Here is a 13,958-nt window from a genome sequence, read left to right on the forward strand (position 1 = left end):
GAGGTGGCAGGTGAAGCTGTGGGAGCTGATAAGCTCTTTGGGCAGGTGTGCTGAGTGACAGGAAGGATGCCTACATCTAGTGGGCTGGTGGGAGCCTTTGGCCTGGGTACAGAATTAAGGGGAGCACTGTCTGTAGATCATTTAAAAACAGTAATAAAAACTGATTAATGGTCAGCTTTTTATTATCATGAGTGCAAGTGATTCTGAACAACATCCATGATAAAATTCTTCTTTCTGCTGGGGCAGATGGCTCCCACACCCCATCCTTGGTGCGTCAGCACCTGTGGCCCCTTGCATTTGTTCATTCCTTGATTGGAGAATGACTTCCCAAATGGCACACCACTCTCCAGGTATGCTCTGACCACGAACTCTGCTGGTGTTTGCCTGAGATGCTTGAATAGAATTACAACATGGTGATATCCAGAAAAAGGAAGACAAGAGCTTCTAGAGATGAAAGAGATTCCTGCATCTGGAATTTGTTGGAATCCAACAAATTTCCTATGTGCCTAGTTTAATTTGGGTTTTTGTCACCTGCGAGAGAAAGAATTCCAGTTATGTAAATATCATATTAGTAACTATAGGCACAGGAAACTCCAAAAGCATTTGGTTGTACACAAGGTGTTCTGATTGTCACCTAGTAACTGAGGTAGAGGCTATGGTTTCTAGGTTTTTCTTGGCTTTGGTGACCTCTGTAATCACCAAGCAAACAAACACAGTTGGCAGGTCACAGAGACACCTTTATGTACACACCAGAACTCAGTAGAAAGCTGCTTGGACGCCATCCAAGGCAATTATTTACAGAAGTTCCCAAAGCATATAATTATAGGGCCACAGTGCAGGGCCCTGCCCCATGAGGGCAGCTCCCGTGTGTAACCAAGAGTGTTAGACAAGAAAATCACTGAACTGGCTGAACTTGCATTTAGGATAAAAAAAATATATCAATCAATAAAATAAATAAATAAATATTCCACTGCATAAGCTTAAAGCGAGGAGACCTGAATCAACAGCATTTCACATGAGAAAGCTTTGAATATTTCAAAGAGGCAGAAGAAGCTGTCTTTGGGTTTTGAATTTATGCCACTCCCAACACAAACAAGTAGTTGACACAGTGGTTAAAAAAAAAAAAAAAAAAGCTGACGTTATATTCCCAGGCAGGCCCTCTCTCATTAGTAGGAAGATGGGTTCAGCACCTTCAGGCTTATAGGGGCCTTGTAGCTCATGATCTCTTAAAGTGAGAGATCCTTTTTTTGCCTAGCAGTTCCCTAAAATAGCTGTGAATATGCCTGCTTGGATGATGTACCTATCCCTGAACTAATCACTGCCCAAGGGGATAGGAGGGAGAGACTGACTTGTTTGGGTCCCTTGCCCAGCCCTGTGGAGTACGAGGGAACATCCTCCCTGACTGACAGCCCCACGTAATCCCATGGGTTAGTAAAGGGTAGTTCCACAAAACGGGGAGACAGGGGTGATAGCAGGTAACAACTGTCCACAGGAATCCTGTGAGTTTCAAAACCTCATTTTCTTTCCCATTGCTGCTCCCTTCTTTCCGATCACTTTGTTTAAAAACTTGTGAGTTGGTTAGTCTGTCATCAATCAGTTTCCCCCTCTAAACTCCCCTAGGCTGGAAGCCTGCAAACTACATTCCCCAGAATCTCTTTCAGCTTGCTTCTGGTAGGATCTTCCAATAGGAGACATTGGCCAGAGACTGGAAGGTGAGAGAAAGACCCCCCAGTTTCTGGTAGGGCCTCTGGGCACAGTGGGGACAGGAGCTGTGAGCAACAAGCGCAGGCTCCTGGGTATGACAGCCTCAGAAGTACACTGTGGGTGACAACAGGGCTCTGGGTGACAACACCATTTTCTCCTTTACGTCTTCAGCTCCAGGGTTAGCATGTAGTGGCCCTGCAGTTGCTAATCCTTTGGTGATTTTCCCTCTTTTGCTCCTTTCAATATCTTGTAACCAATTCCTGGTACAGTATTAACACCTTTTTGTTTAAAATATGTGGAGTGGTTTTTGTTTTTCTAATTGTACTAATATAGTCTTCATTTAATTTTGTTATTAGAAATTCTTATTTTTTTCATTTAAAAATTTAAAACTTGTGGCAAAATACACAACAGAAAATCTATCTTTTTTTTTTTTTTTTAATTTTGGCCTTACCAAGTGGCTTGCCTGGGATCTAAATTCCCTGACTAGGGATTGAACCTGGGCCTCGGCAGTGAAAGCACCAAATCCTAACCATTGGGCCACCAAGGAACTCCTATATCATGACATTTTTTTACAGTGTACGGTTTAGTGACATTAAGTACATTGATATTGTACAGCCATTACCACCATCCATCTCCGCAACTTTTCCATCATCCCAAACTGAACCTCCCCATTTCCCCCTTCACCCAGCCTCTAGCACCACCATTTCACTTCCTGTCTCTATGAGTTTGACTCCTCTAGGTACTTCATATTAGTGGGATCATACAATATTTTGGGACTGTTTTAGCATAATGTCTTCAAGGTCATCTATGTTGTAGCCTATGTCAGAATATCCTTCCTTTTTAAGGCTCAGTAATACTGCGTTATATGTACATAACCCATTTTGATTATCCATTCATCTGTTGATGGATACTTGGTTGTATATCAGCTTCCTAAGGCTGCCATAACTAAGTACCACAGACTGGATGGTTTAAACAAGAGAAATTTATTTTCTCACAGTTCTGGAGGCTAGAAGTCCAAGATCAAGGTCTCAACAGGACTGATTTCTTCTGAGGCCTCTCTCTCCTTGACTTGTAGATGGCTGTCTTCTTTTTGTATCTTCACATGGTCTTTCCCCTGTGTGTGTATGTTTAATTTCCTTTTTTGTATAAGGACACCAGTCATGTTGGATTAAGGCCCACACTAATGACCTCGTTTAACTTTAATTACCTTTTTAAAGGCCCTGTCTCCAAATATAATCACATTCTGAGGTCCTGGGGGTTAGGACTTCCATAAATGAGTTTGGGGGGCAGAATTAACCCCATAACAGGTTGCTTCCACCCTTTGGCTATTCTGAATAATGCCACTATGAACATGTACAGATATTTACTCGAGTCTCTGCTTTCAATTCTTTTGAGTATATACCCAGAAATGGAATTGCTAGAGCATATTGTAACTCGATGTTTAGTTTTTTGAGGACCTGCCAAATCATTTTTTCCCAACCTCTGTACCATTATACATTCCCATCAGCAAGGCACAGGATTCTAACTTTTCTACATCCTTGCCAACACTTGTTATTTTGTTATTATTTTATTTTCATAATAGCCATTCTTATGGATATGAAGTAGTAGCTCATTGTGGTTTTGATTCGCATTTCCCTAACGATTACTGACGTTGAACATCTTTTCATGTGCTTGCTGGCCATTTGTAAGTTTTCTTTGGAGAATGTCTATCAAGTCCTTGGCCCACTTGTAGACATTTTTATTTTTCAAAGAAACCATATACACACTATAGCAATAGTAAGTGAATGAAATGGGGAATATATTCACCAGTAATCCCTAGATGTGAGATGACCACAGACAACTGGTACAACCTTACAGAGTCAGCTGTGGCAAGGTGGCACAGCAGGTGGACTCGAGAGCCGCCATTGCCTGGGCTTTGATCTCTGGTTCCTCCACTCACTCGCTATGTGACCTCAGGCAAGTTTCTTAATCTCTTGTGTCTTGGTTTTCCTACTTAAGAAATGGGAGTAATAATACTGCCTACTTCATAGGGTTGTTACAAGGATTAAGTGAGTTAACAATCAGCACAGTGCCAGGTACAAATTCCTGTAAATTAACTATCAGCATTTATTCTCTGGATCCCAACCTTCTGGGCTGCCTCCACAGCTGGGCCCCATCTTGTGTCCTCTCCCGCCACTGCTGGTGTTTCTCTTTACCCAGTGATCCACCAGGCAAACAGATCTATGTAGCAGATACTAGACGCTAAACGCTTTTCACATACTAACTTTAATTTTTTACCATTACCTTCAACAATAGTCTAGTGATCCTGGGCTCTGGCTCAGTGATCAGCTGGGAAGGAATCTGGGTTCAGATCACAAATCTCCTCTTCCTATGTCACTTCACATCTCTGGGCTTCAGTTTCTTTTTTTTTTTTTGGCTGCGTTGGGTCTTCGTTGCTGTGTGCGGGCTTTTCTCTAGTTGTGGCAAGGGGGGGCTGCTCTTCATTGCGGTGCACGGGCTTCTCATTGTGGTGGCTTCTCTTGGTGCAGAGCACGGGCTCTAGGTGCACGGGCTTCAGTAGTTGTGGTTCACGGGCTCTAGAGCGCAGGCTCAGTAGTTGTGGTACACGGGCTTAGTTGATCCGCGGCATGGGGGATCTTCCCGGACCCGGGTGTGAACCCGTGTACCCTGCATTGGCAGGCAGATTCTTAACCACTGTGCCAGCAGGGAAGTCCCTGGGCTTCAGTTTCTATATTTGGGAAATGATGAGAGTCATTCCGATTTCACAGGGTCACTGAGGGGTAAGGCCTGTAAAGCACTTAGCACACACAGTGCTTGGCACATAGTAAATGCTTAAAAGATATATATTACTATTATATCCATTTTACAGATGAGGAAACTGAGTCTTAGAGAGCTAAAGTTATTGCCCAAGGTCATAAACCTGATGTTGAGAGAAGATGGACCAAAATCATTTTCTTTATTATTTTCTTCAATTCTGCATATATGATTTTTGTGCAGTTCCTGTTGTATGATAAGAGTGCAGACATAAGTTTGTATTTTTTTTAAATTGCATTAAAGCATGAGTAATTTTCATATTGCTATGGCGATATGAAGACCTGACTATGTAATATACCACTGAATAATCCGGCATCTTCATGCCCACTATTTCCTTCTCTTGGATTATTTCCTCGGGATAAATTCCCAGAAAGGAATTTGATATGTCAAAGGGTGTTAACATTATTTTGATTTTGGATGCAGAACATCATGTTGTTTTCCTAAAGAGTTCTGCGATAGTAATTATATTTGTATGGCTGTAATTTATTTTCTGGTCTCCTTGAAATAATTGAACATTGATAAATAATGATGTAGATAAGTAATCTCCAGGCTGAAAAAGAGTGAATAGGTTGGGATTAGATGATAATCCTGTTTGGAAACATGTGACTAAGTAACCCCAGTTACTGGATGTGGGTATGTATTCGTTCTTGTCTACTAGATGGGATGCTCACATCATCCGGTTAAGGAGTGTGTATGTTATCCATAACTGACCAGCTCAGTCTCTGGGCATGTGAGGGTATCAGCAGAAGGGTATGGCTTGTTTACTGGGTCCTGCTGAGCACTTGGCTCACCTCCAGAAGAGGCCTCTTGTTCTGAAAGGAACCTGGATCTGAGGTGCCTGAGTGGGAGCCATTCTTCAAATTCTTAACTCAGGGTGTGGAGTCCAGGAGAACAGGGCTGACATCCTTTCTCCTTCACTATTAGTCTTGGGATCTACAGAAAGCTCTGAGAGTCTCTGTTTCTTTATCTGCACAGGGAAAGGGTGATAAAGTAGATAGTAAATATTTAACAAGCCTTCAAATGGCTTCACATATATTAAATCATACCATTCTCAAACAACCCTGTGAAGGAGATATTATCACTAATCTCATTTTACAGATGAGGAAGCTGAGGTACAGACTGGTTAAATAATTTACAGTCAGTAAGTGGAGGAGCCAGGGTTTGAACCCAGGCTCTTGGGCTCCAGAGCTTCAGACTTCAACACCACGCTCACTGTTGAGTAATATGGAAGGTTAACAAACCTTAGCTTTAAGGGCTATTGTGAGGATTGGGGATGATGACACATTGGTATGTGGCTCTGGTCTTGCTATTCTACAGAAATGGTCACTCTTGCTAAATTTATCAGTGACGTCCATATGACCAAACCTAATAAAAACTTTTCTGTTTTCATTTTCTCTGACCTCTCAATAGCATTAAACCCAGTTGACCATTTCCTCATTCCTTTTTTTTTCTTTTGCAGGACGCGGGCCTCTCACTGTTGTGGCCTCTCCGGTTGCAGAGCACAGACTCCGGACGCGCAGGCTCAGCGGCCATGGCTCACGGGCCCAGCTGCTCCACGGCATGTGGGATCTTCCCGGACCGGGGCGCAAACCCATGGCCCCTGCATTGGCAGGCGGACTCTCAACCACTGTGCCACCAGGGAAGCCCCTCATTCCTTTTTTTTTTAACTCACAGGCCATGAGGTAGGTTTTTTCCTTTTTCCTTTTTTTTGTTTAAACAAATATGAATCACAATGGTTCAACAAGTAAGGCAAATTCCACGAATATAAAAGCTGCAATTTGCAGTATACCATATCTAGAACCCAGGGGAGGTGAATTAGACAGAAGTGGTAGTCATTCTAATTAAACAATCAGGTGACATCATGACAAGTTGGTTTTTAGCGTCAAAACTGTGCATTGAAGTTTCTTTTTTCTTAATGATCAGAGGTCCCATGTTGGCTCCAGCCTCTTTGTTGTGTTTCGTGTGTGATCCATCACAGAATGGGAACTTTTTGGCCTCTAACAGTAGCAGTGCACAACTTTATCTCCCAAATCCTCCACGTCAAAAGCATGTACCATGTTGGAGTTTTCTTTCTGGCTGTGAAGGTTTACCATAGATTTGCTGCAATGATCTCTAACATAAAATCTTTTGTAAGCTAGATAACCAGCTGCAACTGTCCCAACAGTAATGGTAACAGGCTGCAGTCCATTCAGCTCTAAGCTGGAGGTTGCATTCATGGTGCTGTCACTTCCAAAGTGTGTACACAGGACACCCAGCACAGACAGCTCGAGTAGCCAGCCCGAGTCACGGTGTGAGAGACGTCCCCAGGGCACCGATTCCAGGCTGCTCACTCCTTCTTGAAACACTTTTTTTTTTTGGCTTTAGTGACAATCCACTCACAAGGGTTTACTCCTACTCCTCTTGGTTGTTCCTTGTCAGTCTCTTTTTCTCTCTTTTCCTCTTTTAACTGACTTCTAAGTGTTGGTGTGCCCTGGGCTGGTGTCTCCTTAGCCCTCCTCTCTTTTCTTTCCCTGGGAGATCTCACACAGTCCTGTGGTGTAAGATATCATCTGTATTATATATTTGTTGATGACCCCTGTATTAGCCAGGGTTCAACCAGAGAACCAGAACCAGTAGGAATATGCAATGTATCAAGAGATTTATTGCAAGGAATTTCTTATGTGATTTTAAAGGCTTGCTAGGTAAGCCCCAGATCTGTAGGTCAGGCTGTCAGGAAGAGCAGGCTGGAAACTCTTCCCCTGTCCCCACCCTGGCTAGCCTCCATCTCCAGCCTGGACGAAGACTGCCAGCGCCATTTAACCTGTCTCTCTGCTTACATTCCTGCCTCACTCTCATTGTTTACATTCTTGTCTTAAGCTACCCATTTACCAGAGTGTTTCTTTAAGGTGCACAGCAGAGTGATTTGACTTAATGTACATCATGAAAGGACTGTCATAATAAGTTTAGTGAACATCCGTCATCTCATCCAGATACAAAATTAAAGAAAGAGAAGAGAATATTCCTCCCTGTGATGAGAACTTTTCGGATTTCCTCTCTTAACAACTTTCATCTGTAACATCCAGCAGTGTTCATTCTATTTATCATGTTGTACATGACATCCCTAGTACTGATTTATCATATAACTGGAAGTTGGTACCTTTTGACTGCCTTCCTCCAATTCCCCCTCCCCGCTCCCCAACCTCTGGGAACCACAAATCTGATCTCTTTTTCTATGAGTTTGTTTGTTTGTCAGAGTGACCCTTTTAAAGCATAAACCAGATTTACCTGATTCCCATATTTGAAACTCATCAGTGACTTCCCGTTGCTCTTAGCTTAAAATGGAAACCTCTGACCTTGGTGGAGTATATTGCAGAATTGGTCACAAATTTTTCCCATCCCTGTCCACATGCCCCTTTGCTATGTGACTTTGCCACTCCTCCCATAAAGAGGCGTAGTCCATTTTCCTACCCCTTGGCTCTAGGCTGGCTTTGTGACTTGTGTTGACCGACAGAATGCAGTACAAGTGACATTATTTGACTTTTAAGACTAAGCCTCAAAAGGCCTTGCAGCTTCTACTTTTATCCTCTTGGAATGTTCCCCTGAGACCGACATGTGAAGAAGGCTAGTCTAGCCTCCTGGAGGATAAGCAATCATGTTGACAGAGAAGAACTCTTCCATCCGAGGCCCTCTAGACTGACCGGCCAATAGCCAGCACTAACCACCAGACGTGTGTGGGAAACCATCATAGATCATCTAGTCCCAGACGAGCCACCAAATGATGGCAGCCACCTAAGTGACACCAGGTGAGACTGGTGGTTCTTCTGCTGATCCCAGCCCAAATGGCTGCCTTCCAGAATTGTGAGCAAATAAATGGCTGTTGTTTTAAGCCGCTAAGTTTTGGGTTGGTTTGTTACTCAGCTCTGAATACCTGTTACACTTCATCTACAAGGCTCCGTATGCCTTTGACCAGCTTCTCTAAACTTATTTCATACTGTTCCCTCCCTTGATTGTTCTACTGTAGCTCCACTGGCCTCGTCCTGTTCCTGGAATATTCCAAAGTCTTTTCTTCCTCCAGGCCTTTGCTCCCTTTGGCAATTGTATGGCAGGTTCATCTTCATCTTTCAGTGTGTATTAAAATACCATTCTTCAGATTAAATTCAAATACCATGGAGCAGTCTCCCGTGACCACTCCTCTGTGTAAAGTTGCTTCTGCCAGACACTCCCATGTTAGGATTTCTTTCCTTACCACAGTTTAAAATTATCTTGTTCCTTTATTTGTTGACTTGTTTTACTGGAAGGTAAGCACCACGATTCTTCTCAACACAGCACTGCAGGCTGCCACTATCAAAAGATAAACCCTAGCCCCTTTGTAGGCAAAGAGCATGGTTACTCAGTGAGGAAGACAGAACAGCCGGGAACTCTGACAGGTGGCTGAGGGGCAGCATGAGGGCATTCGATGGGGGAGAACTTCTCCAGTGACTCAGAAGCTGCCTTTAAGTCACACTTCAGCAAGGTTAATCCCTCCCAGGCATCTGGCCCAGAGCACCTTGATTTCTCTTCTTATCAATCCTGCCTCAGTTCTGGGAGTTGCTGTGTATAAATTATCTCAGTCTCGAGGATCGCTCTGGAGACTTGGGATTTTTGAAGAACTACTAACGATGGTTAATGTTTTCATTCACAAATATAAAGTGTAATTTAATTAAACAGATTTTCTTCCTCCTGAACTCTTCATACAAACCTTCAGAGATTTAGGCTTCCTGCTAAAAAGTAAAAAATGTTTTTACTCCTCAAAGTTGGGGCAAGGGATGTAAGAAGAGACATTGTGAGAAAGTTCAAGAAATACTGTTTCATTATCATTTTCTTAGGTTTAAAAAACCCTTAAATTCTAAGAAAAAAAAATTAATCAGAAAACTGACCTCCTGGAAACAGCTGTGGGAAAGCTGAATTCAAAGGGGTGAAGTGAAGGGGCTTCCCTGGTGGCACAGTGGTTGAGAATCTGCCTGCTAATGCAGGGGACACGGGTTCGAGCCCTGGTCTGGGAGGATCCCACATGCCGCAGAGCAACTAGGCCCGTGCGCCACAACTACTGAGCCTGCGCATCTGGAGCCTGTGCTCCACAACAAGAGAGGCCGCGATAGTGAGAGGTCCGTGCACTGCGATGAAGAGTGGCCCCCACTTGCCACAACTAGAGAAAGCCTTCGCACAGAAACGAAGACCCAGCACAGCCAAAAATAAATAAATTAAAAAAAAAAAAGTAACAAATGTTCAAGTACAATTGGTGTCAAAAAAAAGGGGGTGGAGAATGACAGCTTTATTCCAGATATGAATCTCAATACTTCTCAACACAGGAAATGCATACAATTACTGCAGGGAAATAAGACATGATAGCTTATTTATTTAATTGAGTTGAGAGAATCATAATTTTCTTTAAGCCTCTGAGCAAAATATAATGTATTCTAGCACTCAAGAATAATATTCAGAGAAGCCATAGGACAGAAAACTATTTGAATGAGAATGGAGTGGTGGAAGGGGAGGGGAGGGGGAGGGGAGGAGGGTTGCTGATTACTCCTTGTTCTGTGCCTCTCAGATCCATTTTCTTCCCTGCTCTGTGTCCCAGCAGTAGGTTCTCTCCAGCCTCTACCCTCTAGCAATCAGGTTAGGTCCAGCCAATGGAAAACACCAGCAGAGGATTGGAAGATGGAAGGAGAGAGAGGTCAGGGTATTTACACCTCCTCACTGTGGTTCCGCTCCTCTGAGGCAGTGCGTCTCAAAAAGTGATCAGCATACCAGCAGCATCTTCATCACCTAGGAGCTTCATAGAGATGCAAGTTCCTGGCCCAACGCCAGACCTTCTGGGGGGCCCAGCAATCTGTATTTGAACAAGCCCTACAAGGTGATTTTGATGCTCTGTAAAATCTGAGAACCAATGATGAACAGCCACAGCTTCTGGTGGGCAGACCTTTCTCTGCAGTCCCAGCTTTTACTAGACTCCAGTAATTCTGTCCCCTTCTTTTGTCCTTCAGGTCTGGGGGTAGAAAGGCTTTCTCAGCACGGCTGGTACTTCAGTAGCTCATAACCTCTTGATGGTTGCCTTATCCCTGCCTATTGTGCCTTTGCAAAGTCTCTTTAGTTAAAAGGTTTGAGTGCACTGCCAGTCTCCTGCTATCTGCCTGATTGATTTGCAGAGGCACCAGCTGTGGGCAAAGGCTGGAAAGCTAACTGGCCATGGATAACAGAGCACAGACATATCAGGCTAGCAGGGCAGGGAACGCATGGGAGTGAGCCTCTCCTACGTACCAGGCGTTCACTCGTTTAAGGCTCACAAACCTCCTAGAGGAAGGTATCTTCTGTGTTTCACTGATGATCACCTGAGCCAGACCCCAGACTGCACCTCTGTCATAGACTGGCTGATTCTTCTTTCTGGCCAAGGAGACTCTTCCTGAGAATCCTGCCCCTGGAGTCCTCACACAGGTCACACCTTCACCCCTCAAACCATCATGAAGTTGTTGTTAGGGGCTGGGGGGAGACTGGTAGGCCCCTTAAGAGCTGTGTGATATTGGGCACGTTGCATGGCCACTCGGAGCCTCAGGTTCCTCAACTGTAAACAGGGATTTTAATGCCTGCTCTGTGGTGTGTTGGGAGGATTGCACCAGGTGACATATGTCGAGCACCTGGAACCACATCTGGAACAGAGTAGGAACTCTGTAAACCTGAGTGCCTCTGCCTTCCCCACAAAGGTGTGCTAGGGAGAGAACCTGACTGACTAAGTGAATCAGGTCTCACTTTTTAAAAAATATTTTATTGGAGTATAGTTGGTTTACAATGTTGTGTTGGTTTCAGGTGTATAGCATAGTGATTCAGTTATACATATACATATATTCGTTCTTTTTGAGATTCTTTTCCCATATAGGTTATTATAGAATATTGAATAGAGAACCCTGTGCTATACAGTAGGTCCTTGTTGGTTATCTATTTTATATATAGTAGTATGTGTATGTTAATCCCAAGCACCTAATTTATCCCTCTCCACCACATTTACCCTTTGGTAACCATAAGTTTGTTTTCGAAGTCTGTGAGTCTGTTTCTGTTTGGTAAATAAGTTCATTTATATTATTAAAAAAAATTAGATTCCATATATGAGTGATATCATCTGGTATTTGTCTTTCTCTGTCTGACTTACTTCACTTAGTGTGATCATTTCTAGGTCCATGCATGTTGCTGCAAATGGCATTATTTTGTTCTTTTCTATGGCCGAGTAATATTCCGTTATATATATGTACCACATCTTCTTTATCCATTCCTCTGTTGATGGACATTTAGGTTGCTTCCATGTCTTGGCTATTGTAAATAGTGCTGCTATGAACATAGGGTGCATGTATCTTTTTGAATTAGAGTTTTCTCCAGATACATGCCCAGTAGTGGGATAGCTGGATCATACGGTAACTCTATTTTTAGTTTTTTAAGGAACCTCCATACTGTTCTCCATAGTGCTTGTGCCAGTTTATATTCCCACCAACAGTGTAGGAAGGTCAGGTCACACTTTTTATATAGATGTTGGTCTGGAAACATCATATCCCCAAGGAAAGGCACTTCCAACAGGTGGAATCCTCAGGAAGTCAAGAGGACTTGTCTAAGCTCTGAAGAACTTGGTCAGTAATTGAGGCTTGGGAAGAAAGAGGCGGGGCTGACCGTTGGATATGCAGTTTGTTTGTCTTTTAAAGTAAGTTATGCTCTGGAACTTGCCCCCAGTCTCTCTCCTGTGCTCTTCCTGTCTCCTTGACATGGTGGTGACCAGAGGAGGGCAGTGCCTAAGGGGTATCTGGAGGAAGAGTTCCCTTAATGTGACTTTGCAAGCTTGGCTCCCTCTGCTTGGAACTATCTCTATCCTCACCCAGGCCAACTCCTGCTAACTCCTACTCTCTGCTCAGACACCGTCCTTCGGACCTGTTCCCTGGCTTCAGCCATTCTAGGCAGAGTTAGCTGCCCCTGTTCCACAACACCCAGCCCCATGCATTCCTCAATTGCCACAGTTGCCAAGGGTGTGGGGTCTGTTTCCTCTCCAGGCGCAGGCATTTGTCTTGCTCACTTGCATCCCGGGTCTAGCCCAGGACCTGGTCTGCGTTGGGGCTCAGGGTTCCCAGATGCTCAGCAGTGCATTTAGGAACAGCCTGGGAGAGGGCTTGCCTCAGGCCTGATCCATCTCCCATTCGTCCCTGGTTAAAGCACATACACATGTATTTCTTCCACGAACGTTGGTGGAGTATATGCTGGGTTCCATTCTGGATGCTAGAGATGCAGGAGTGGATTGGATGCAGCTCTCCTGGAGCCTGCAGGCTAATAGGGAGGACGACTGTACACTAGGTAATACTGATACGCAGCAGAAGCCCTCAGTGGCCCAAGAGAGGTGCCAAGCTACGGGGATTAGAGGAAGAAGGGGTGACTCCCTGTTGGGCTCAGGGAAGACCTCACACACAGGTGCTCTGTTGCCTTCCCGATAACAGAATATCTTCCCAGCAGTTACAGCACATTTCTAATATCGTGATAGCTGCTGTGGTGAGGTGGGGTGATCCCAGACACACCTATCCCATGGTCTCTTTGCTTACCTAATCTATGGGTCTCAGTCTTGTGTCACGACTTCTTTTAAAACAATGGCCCTAGCCAGCCCAGGAGGTGTTCTAGAAATCTAAAACAGATGGGTTTTAGAAATCAAAATGTTTTAGAAATCTCAGTCAAATGGGGACCCATTTGAGTGGCACAGTGATCGGGGGACCTGCTGGCAAGGTCAGGGTGAGGTCAGGGATGCTAAACATCCTGCCAGGCCCAGGACAGTCTGGCTCAGTGAAAAACGGTTGCAGATTGTACATGACTCTCAAGTGCCCTGCCTGACGCTCAAGTAGGTGGAAAACTTGTGTATAATGCTCTGAGCCTAAAACCTAATCCCGTTTTATATGTAAACACAAAAGTATTTTCTGCTCAATTTTAATAAACACTGAATTTTCCAGGGGTGCAACTACTGTGTAAACCAAAGAACAATGTACTTTATTTTGTTTGGAATTTTGCCAAGGGTTGTTCAAGGGGTTGGAAATCATGTCACCAATGGCAACACTGTCAGATTTGATGCCCAATTTAACTTTCCTGTATCAGTCTGCATTTATAGCTGCTGCATTTGTATTGATTTAAACCTTATTTTTAAATGCCAAAAATAAAGAAAAAAGAGTTGACAATATATATGCTTTAAAGCAACCATAGCAACAGAGATTATACCCAGTGCTGAGGTGAGATGGGCGGGTGGTGAGACGATAAGTAACTTGAGGATGGGAGTTCTTTTAGGTACAGAGGTTGAGGAATCCTTTCTGCGGAGGGGATGTGAGGTGAAAAGTGAAGCATGACAGAGCTAGCCGTGCAAAGGCCCTGAGGTCGAAATAGCTGGGCATGTCTTAGGAACTGTCAGAACCCCCAGG

At 44.0% G+C, this 13,958-nt stretch overlaps 1 long non-coding RNA gene and 1 pseudogene across 2 annotated transcripts in view; one reads left to right on the top strand and one right to left on the bottom strand.

Moving 5' to 3' along the window:
- Positions 1-13,958, top strand: part of LOC101332943 (uncharacterized) — a 73,327-nt gene that overhangs the window by 25,777 nt on the left and 33,592 nt on the right. The window contains exons 2-3 of one of the 2 annotated variants that reach the window (XR_012331329.1): positions 5,978-6,200; positions 8,043-8,300. This is a non-coding gene — a long non-coding RNA (uncharacterized lncRNA). Of the gene's footprint in view, positions 1-5,977; positions 6,201-8,042; positions 8,387-13,958 lie in introns of those variants that run through there. The other variant, XR_012331330.1, reaches the window with a different exon arrangement.
- On the bottom strand, positions 6,334-6,734 carry LOC117312207 (CDGSH iron-sulfur domain-containing protein 1 pseudogene; annotated as a pseudogene).

The sequence above is a fragment of the Tursiops truncatus genome, chromosome 4 (genome assembly GCF_011762595.2).
Source record: "Tursiops truncatus isolate mTurTru1 chromosome 4, mTurTru1.mat.Y, whole genome shotgun sequence".
Classification (NCBI taxonomy): Eukaryota; Metazoa; Chordata; class Mammalia; order Artiodactyla; family Delphinidae; genus Tursiops; species Tursiops truncatus.